Source organism: Mus caroli, chromosome 9, assembly GCF_900094665.2.
Source record: "Mus caroli chromosome 9, CAROLI_EIJ_v1.1, whole genome shotgun sequence".
Lineage (NCBI taxonomy): Eukaryota > Metazoa > Chordata > Mammalia > Rodentia > Muridae > Mus > Mus caroli.
This window is the reverse complement of record NC_034578.1, coordinates 34,764,361-34,773,488: the sequence shown is the minus strand read 5'-3', so window position 1 is coordinate 34,773,488 and position 9,128 is coordinate 34,764,361. Positions and strand designations below refer to the sequence as shown.

At 35.7% G+C, this 9,128-nt stretch overlaps 1 pseudogene; it reads right to left on the bottom strand.

Moving 5' to 3' along the window:
* Positions 1-5,819: 5,819 nt before the first annotated feature.
* LOC110301894 lies at positions 5,820-6,743 on the bottom strand (annotated as a pseudogene).
* Between the last annotated feature and the right edge of the window lie 2,385 nt (positions 6,744-9,128).

Sequence of the window (9,128 nt, the reverse complement as noted above, 5' to 3'; positions counted from 1 at the left end):
GACAGAAAAGTAGACCAATGGAATAGAATTGAAGACCCAGAAATGAACCCACACACNTATGGTCACTTGATCTTCGACAAGGGAGCTAAAACCATCCAGTGGAAAAAAGACAGCATTTTCAACAAATGGTGCTGGCACAACTGGTGGTTATCATGTAGAAGAATGTGAATTGATCCCTTCCTATCTCCTTGCACTAAGGTCAAATCTAAGAGAATCAAGGATCTCCATATAAAACCAGAGACACTGAAACTTATAGAGGAGAAAGTGGGGAAAAGCCTTGAAGATATNGGCACAGGGGAAAAATTCCTGAATAGAACAGCAACGGCTTGTGCTGTAAGATTGAGAATTGACTAATGGGACCTCATCAAACTACAAAGCTTCTGTAAGGCAAAAGACACCTTCAATAAGACAAAAAGGCCACCAACAAATTGGGAAAGGATCTTTACCTATCCTAAATCAGATAGAGGACTTATATCCAATATAGATAAAGAACTCAAGAAGGTGGACTCCAGAAAATCAAATAACCCCATTAAAAAATGGGGCTCAGAGATAATCAAAGAATTCTCACCTGAGGAATATCAAATGGATGAGAAACTCCTGAAAAAATGTTCAGCATCCTTAATCATCAGGGAAATGCAAATCAAAACAACCCTCAGATTCCTTCTCCCACCAGTCAGAATGGCTAATATCAAAATTTCAGGTGACAGCAGATGCTGGCGGGATTGTGGAGAAAGAGGAACACTCCTCCACTGTTAGTGGGATTGCAAGCTTGTACAACCACTCTGGAAATCACTCTGAGGGTTTCTCAAAAAATTGGACATGGTACTACTGGAGGATCCCGCAATACCTCTCCGCGGCACATATCCAGAAGATGTTCCAACTAGTAAGAAAGAAACATGCTCCACTATGTTCATAGCAGCCTAATTTATAATGGCCAGAAGCTGGAAAGAACCCAGATGCCCCTTAACAGAGGAATGGATANAAAAAAATGTGGTACATTTACACAATGGAGTAATACTCAGCTATTAAAAAGAATGAATTTATGGAATTCCTAGGCAAATGGTTGGACCTTGAGGGCATTATCCTGAGTGAGGTAACCCAATCACAAAAGAACTCAAATGATATGTACTCACTGATAAGTGGATATTAGCCCAGAAACTTAGAATAACCAAGATATAATTTACAATTTGCAAAACACATGAAACTTAAGAAGAACGAAGACCAATGTGTGGACACTTTGCCCCTTCTTAGAATTGGGAAAAAAACACACATGGAAGGAGTTACAGAGACAAAGTTTGGAGCTGAGACAAAAGGATGGACCATCTAGAGACTGCCATATCCAGGGATCCATCCCATAATCAGCCATCAAACGCTGACACCATTGCATACACTAGCAAGATTGTGCTGATAGGACCCTGATATAGCAGTCTCTAGTGAGACTATGCCGGGCCTAGCAAACACAGAAGTGGATGCTCACAGTCAGCTATTGGATGGATCACAGGGCCCCCAATGGAGGAGCTAGAGAAAATACCCAAGGAGCTAAAGGGATCTGCAACCCTAGAGGTGGAACAACAATATGAACTAACCAGTACCCCCCACCCCAGCTAGTGTCTCTAACTGCATATGAATCAGAAGATGGCCTAGTCAGCAATCAGTGAAAAGAGAGGCCCATTGATTGGGTTGTGAAAACTTTATATTCCTCAGTACAGGGGAACACCAGGGCCAAGAAGTTGGAGTGGGTGGGTGGGGCAGTGGGTGGGGGAGGGTTTGGGGACTTTTGGGATAGCATTGGAAATGTAAATGAAATAAGTACACAAAAAATATCTAATCTCTTTTACAATCTAAAGTCTTTTTAAAATTAAAATCTCTTACTGTGGGCTCCACTATAATACTTCCATCAAGAGGGGAAAATATCAGGGTACACTCAAAATCAAAAGAAAAATCAAACTCCAACTATCCAATGTCTGGAATTCACTCATAATTTTCTGAATTCCTCCAATGGCTTGGGACACTTCTCCAGCTCTGCCCTTTGTAGCACACACCTCATCTTCTAGGCTCCCAGTGCCTGTACTCCATTGTTGCTGCTGTTCTTGGTAGACAGACATTCATGGTACTGGCATCTCCAAAACACCGCTGTCTTCTGCTATGACTAGGCTTCACCAATAGCCTCTCATAGGCTCTTTTCATAGTGCCAAGCCTCAACTCCGTTGCATGACCCCTTCAAGTCCTGGGCCATCAACTACAACAGAGGCTGCACTTTTTCCAATGGCCTTGCATGGCCTCTCACAGTGCTGAGCATCAGGTGCTCTTCATGGCACCTTTCATGTCTTGAAACCAGTACCACCTGGGTGAGTCTTACATGTTACCAAGTACAGCCACAGCACAAAGTGCAACTTTGGCTATCTCTGGAACACACCCTCTGTGCTCTCAGAAAACACTTCCCAGAAGATTTCCACTCAATGATGCTGGTCTCTTCTTAATTACCGCTATTTTCTACCTCCAGCTAACTAGCATCAATAGTCCTAATAGTGCAGTTTTTCTTTAGTAGTTCTGGTATCTTCTTAATCACACCTGATTCTTCAGCCCCAGCTAACCAAAATTACAGAATCTTTATAATGAAAAGATAGCCCTGAAAAGATCTTTTAATTTTCCCTCTGAAATTTCACAAGGCCTCCATCTTGCACTGTTTTCAACATTATCTTCCAAGCTCCTACACAACATCCCACATAGCTATTTTTTTTTTTTGAAATTTAAAGGAAAAATTATTGAAGATCTGAAAAACAACTCCTACAAGATTGACTTTTCCATAAAACTGCAGCTACACAATGCATTGCGTCTATCATGTTAAAGCATGCATTAGACACAAATACAAAACCCATGAAAATAAGCCACCATTCTTTAACAATTGAGCAAAGATAAGATGCCTAAGGAATGATATGGATGACTTGAAAAGGATGGGCTCTTTAAGCACCATTAAAAAAAAAGAGAGAGAGAACAGATGGATGAGTGTTCAGTTATATACACTGAAGTGGACCATTGGCACCAGGAATCAGAGCATTTGTCATAGAGCATTAACACATATTATAAAACTGTGTAGTGTCAAAAGAACAGAACCACCCGCATTCAAAAGCAGCTTTGTCAACTAGGCAAACACTCTACAGCCTGTCTCTCTGTTGTCCATCACTGATACACTGGTAGAAACTTTGAAATGAAAAAAAAGAGAAAAAAGGAGCAGTTACTACTTTTATTTTCTCTGTTTAAAATCAAACAGAAAACAAACAACTCTGTTTTACAATAGAGCTCTTAACACTGAATGGATCTTCAAGCCCAAAGTTCCAATATCTTTCCACAGTCACCTTCTGATGACATGTAGCACAAACCAAAATCATGCTAATTCATGGACAGTACAATTGAGATGGCTCTCAAAGTCTGTGCATGAGCTTATCGTCAGTGGAATTCCCATGTTTCTGTTTCTCAATGGTTCAAAGCTGCTGTCCCTACTGCCACTGCTTCCATGAGTATCACCTTAAGGGACACCTTCTCCTAGTACCCTGAAAGATGCTGCAGACCATGGGAGCAGGCCAGTGTCATGAGTATTGGCTATCACTATGTACTGAGGTGGATTACGTTCTGCAGTTGATTTGAAAATAGTTTTTGCATAGTATATTTTTGTATTACTTTCACCTCACAGGATACACATTTGATATTAAGCTCGTTTTCCTATAAAACCCAAAATCATCCCATCTGGGGTAATATAAAAGAAGAACAATAACCAACGTTTATGGTAGTGGAGAAGATCTGACACCTTTCATATGTTGCTTATAACCATAAAAAATGGAACAGAATGTAGTGAAACAGAAACACTTAATAGTCTAAGATAACAGTTTGAAAAATTAGAAACAGTCACCATGTTCTTTCTCTAAGTGGTAGTGAATGAAATTGAAAACATATGTCTATATAATAAACTTGGTTCTAATAAGTAAATGCATTTTAGAGCATTATTTATAAATAACTATCTACCAGTTTTATACTTTTATTAGAATATTTCTTCATATATATTATTTTCATCATTTTCCACTCCCCCAACTCTTTTCAGATCCTCCCACCTCTTTATCCATTCAACTTTATGTTCATTCTCAAGCAGACATAAAAGCAATCAAACGAATTGTGAATAAAATAAGGAATGCCAAATGAAAAACAAATAAAATTAAACTAAAACCTCTCACAAAATAAACCAATAAAATCAATATAAAACATGTAGCTTATTTTGTGTGAATCAAAATAAACCAATAAAATCAATATAAAACATGTAGCTTATTTTGTGTGAATTTAACAAATATATATTAACTACTGAATGGATAAGCAGTATCTTCTATTTCTCTTGTTCCAAATATATTTAGATGTAAAAATATAGCACAAACTCATTCTAAAGCTTGGATGAATGTCACAAACATATATAAAGGCAATCATAAAGGAAAATATACTATTCAGATTTAGATTATGAATTGTCTAGAACAGAAAAATATATAGAAATAAAAATTTCCAAGGCATACTTTACAAATGTGCAGATGAGTAAAACATGGAAATCAATTTAGGACTCAGACAACTGAGGAATACGTCTCAAATATAAACACTGAAAAGCATAGAGGAAAACCTTAGCAAGGAAAACAAGATACTGAAAGAACCAAAGAGGAGCTATCCATCAGTCAAATAGAAATCATAGCATAAAGCATTGTCCACAGAGCAATACAGCATTCTGAAAGCATTTCATTATCTTTTAGTAGGAAATCACAAGTCCAAATTTCAGCCAATCTTTTTCTAACTGCACTGGCAAAATATGCATTTTGATACTCAAAATTGAAAATAACAACTTATTTTCTATCCCAAAATGGTATGATAAAACAAGGAAATGTCGTTTGAATTAGCATTATATTGGGGGAGAATCCACAGCCAAAATTCGAAAGGGACTTGTTATCCCAATATTGTCTTAGATATATAATATTTTCAAAATGCAGTAGACTGAGTCCATATTAAACATGCTAGACTTGAAATCAATACTAATTGATTTCCTTGAACTTTTTATTTAATGAGCATTTTTACACTAAGGTCCTCTATTCACAATAAACTCTACAATCTTGCTCATTATTTATAGGGCTATGCATATATGTATTATATATATATATATATTTATATTAAATATATATGTAGAATATTAATATGATTAATGTGATTAAAGAAGATTGAAGTTGAATTTTCATCAGTAAAGAAACAACTGACCCTATAGGTGTAACAACAATATGAAATAACCAGTACCCGGGAGCTCTTGTCTCTAGCTCTATATGTATCAAAAGATGGCCTAGTCAGCCATCACTGGAAAGAGAGGCCCATTGGACTTGCAAACTTTATATGTCCCAGTACAGGGGAACACCAGGGCCAAAAAGGGGGAATGGGTGGGTAAGGGAGTCGGGGTGGGTGGGTATGGGGGACTTTTGGGATAGCATTGGAAATGTAAATGAGGAAAATACCTAAAAAATAAAATAAAGATAAAATCATAATAAATAAATAAATAAATAAATAAATAAATAAATAAATAAATAAATGATTGAAAAAAGAAACAAATGAATCAGAACAAAGTAATTTTAAAGAGACATAATTAAAGAGCATTGTCAAATATGATACTGACTAATCATTTTTATTTTATTTAATCACGGAACAAACAATAGATTAACAATTTTACAAAGCCTTTAATTAATAATAACTAGTTTTAAAATCTTGCATTTGACACAGTTGTCATAAAGATAATAACCTTATTACTAAAACTATTTCCTGCTCAAAGTTATTCTCAGGGCAAGTTTAACATCTTTATTTCTCAAACTGTAGATTAAAGGGTTCATCATGGGGACTACAATGGTATAGAAGACAGAGGACACTTTCCCTTCATTCAAAGATCCAACAGAGAAGGGTTTCAGGTATATGAATGCACATGACCCATAAAACAGGGAAACAGCAATTATATGAGAACTGCAGGTGTTGAAGGCTTTATATCTGCCCCCAGTGGACTTTATTTGGAGGATATTAGAAAGGATGAAGCCATAAGAAATAAAGACAACAATACTGGGCACAGTGATATATTTTCCCCCTACAATGAAAATCTCTACCTCATTTATATAGGTGCTTGTGCAGGAGAGCTGCATCAAAGGCAGAAGATCACAGAAGTAGTGATTGATGGTGTTCCCATCACAGAAAGTCAGTCTCAGGATGCATCCAGTATGGATCATGGCATCAGAAAAACCCATCAAATATGAACCAAGCATAAGATAGGAACAGATTTTAGGGGACATGGTAACATTATACATGAGTGGATTGCAGATAGCCACATAGCGATCATAGGCTGTTGCTGTCAGAACATAACATTCAGAGATGACAAAAAAACAGAAGAAGTAGAGTTGAGTCATACATCCTGCAAAACCAATAATCTTCTTTAGTACAAAGTTCATCAGCAAATTAGGTGTAACAACAGAAGAATAGCAGAGGTCTATGAAAAACAAGTTAAAGAGAAAAAAGTACATAGGGGTGTGAAGGTGAGAGTTCAGCACAGTTAGAAGGATCAAGGTCAAATTCCCAAAGGCAGTTATCATATACATTACTACCAATACTAAGAAGAGGGGTATTTGGAGGTCAGGGTTATCTGTTAACTCTCAAAAAATGAATTCTGTTACCAAAGAGCCATTTGTCAAGACCATTCTTCTCTAATAGAATCTGTGAAGATAAAAGATATTAGAGAAATTATAGTGTCACAGAGACTTTACTACTGTTTATTCTCCCATACATGTGACACATGTGGTGGGAATGCCTGAAAATCCCTCAACTGCTTACTGGATTCTGTCGGAAAATAAGTCAAGAAATGTTATGAGTAAAATGATTCAGTTACAAAATATGATTCAGTACTGGAGAACCAGTGTTCATCATGTTAGTAATAATTAACAAGATTTTGCTATATACTTGAGTTTGAACATGCTACATCTTGCAATTGTCTATTCATTTTATATATTTTATGTTCACCCCAAGCACATAAAGCAAGTCTGTTGGGAAAACAGATGTGAATTAGCTTCATTTTGGGCATGTCACAATGAACAAATTGTTAAAAACAAGTTGTAAATCTTACATGATTTATTTCAGACTTCATGGATGTCTCAAAATAGGTCTTTCATAAAAGTTGCACATTAACATAGACTTTAAAACATAACTACTAATGACAGATGGACAGAGCAGTTTGCACATATGTATCACTATTTGTATGTGAGTATAGTATGCATATTAATGAAAAGGAGGCGATACGCATGAAGGAAAGCATAGGGGTTATATAAGAATTTGAAAATTGGAAGAGGAAGGAGAAAATAATGTAATTATGTCAATCTAAAAAGAAATGATAGAAATCTTTTTATAAACTTCTCGCCAGAGAGAAAACAGTAATTTTTTTTATCCTGTCCTTACTATCCCAAAATATATCAATCTACAAGTTTGTTTTCTAATTTCAAGAATCTGAAAAATAAAATTAATTTCTTATATTTCTCAGAAATCTTTTTGAAATGCTGATCATAAAATAGTGTGAATCCTTAATCTTGCGAAGAAATAGATAACAAATAACAGCTTTTCTCATGTTCACTTTTAGACTGGAGGAGATACCAGAAAACTTTATGTAGTTAATTCTATACTGCACTTACCTGTGAATCCACAGTAAAATCTTCACCAGTTTCTTCCTAGAGCACAGATTTCAGTTTTTAAAAAGGAAATGAGTTGTTTTCTTTTATATGATGGACCATGATATATCTTTATGAACTTAGCAACAAAGGTGTGACCTTCTCTTTAGGGATTGGTATGACATTTATCTTTATGCCAATATTGAATTCTTATCTTCCACTGACCTCATTTCTTCAGGGAAATCTTATGTTGTGGTATGTTTTGGGTTTCTTTATGGATCATTAACAGCAATATTCCACACATTCCCATTCAAACTTCCTTTATATTTTATTCCAAGTTCATTTTAATGTATCAGGTCTCCTGCTATAGCCACAAATAACTTTTTAAAAGTTATGCTTTTTACTGTATTTATTTTGAATGAACTGTATCAAATCCAAGAAGACACACCTGCTCTTGAGTAAGTATTCTGTCATTGTTCAACACTCCAGTCCTACAAAGTCACTTTTCTTTGTTTTACCATCTTAGTTTTGTATGGAAAAAACAAAAACCAACATGATGAAGGCAATGTATAAGGGAAGAAACCAGGGTGGGGACTTTATAGAGTTCAGAGCATAGGTTAGTCCATAAACATTATGAAAACAAACACTGCAGTGCATGGTGGTGCATGCCTTTAATCCCAGCACTTGGGAGGCAGAGGCAGGTGGATCTGAGTTCAAGGCCAGCCTGGTCTACAAAGTGAGTTCCAGGACAGTCAAACCTACACAGAGAAACCCTGTCTCGAAAAACAAAAAATTCAAAAACAAAACAAAACAAACAAATAAGCACTGTACAGGTAGACGTGAGGCTGGACTAGTAGCTGACATATCATATCTGATCAACTGCATAAGTTGTACACAAAGCTGGAAATAGATTGGTCTTTGGAAACTCAAAGCTTATCCCCAGTAAAACACTGTCTCATACAAGAGCATACCCACAATCCTTCTCAAACAGTTCTACTATATGGGGACTAAGCATTCAAGGATATGAACTTATGTGGGTCATTCTCATTCAAACTAGTATAAACCTTAATTAAGTATTTTTGATAAAATCAAAATTTTCTTAGCAAGTACACTGCTTGGAACTTAAATGTAATAGGTATTAATGAGGCCAAAGATCTTACACTCATTACAATAAGAAAAGAAGCTATGTACTTAGAAAAGTTACTTAACACTTCTGCACTCCAGGTTCATTTATATAAAATAGAAATTGTTAAAATGTTATAAAATTTGTCTGATCATTTTTGTTATTAAATGAAATAGAAAAGAAAAAATTTAAGAGAATGTCATTGTACTTGAGGATATGGTGAAATATCAGCTACGAACATCAAGTGTTATTGAGTATAGGAAGGATTAATATCCAGATTAATACACCATTAAGAGAAAATATCA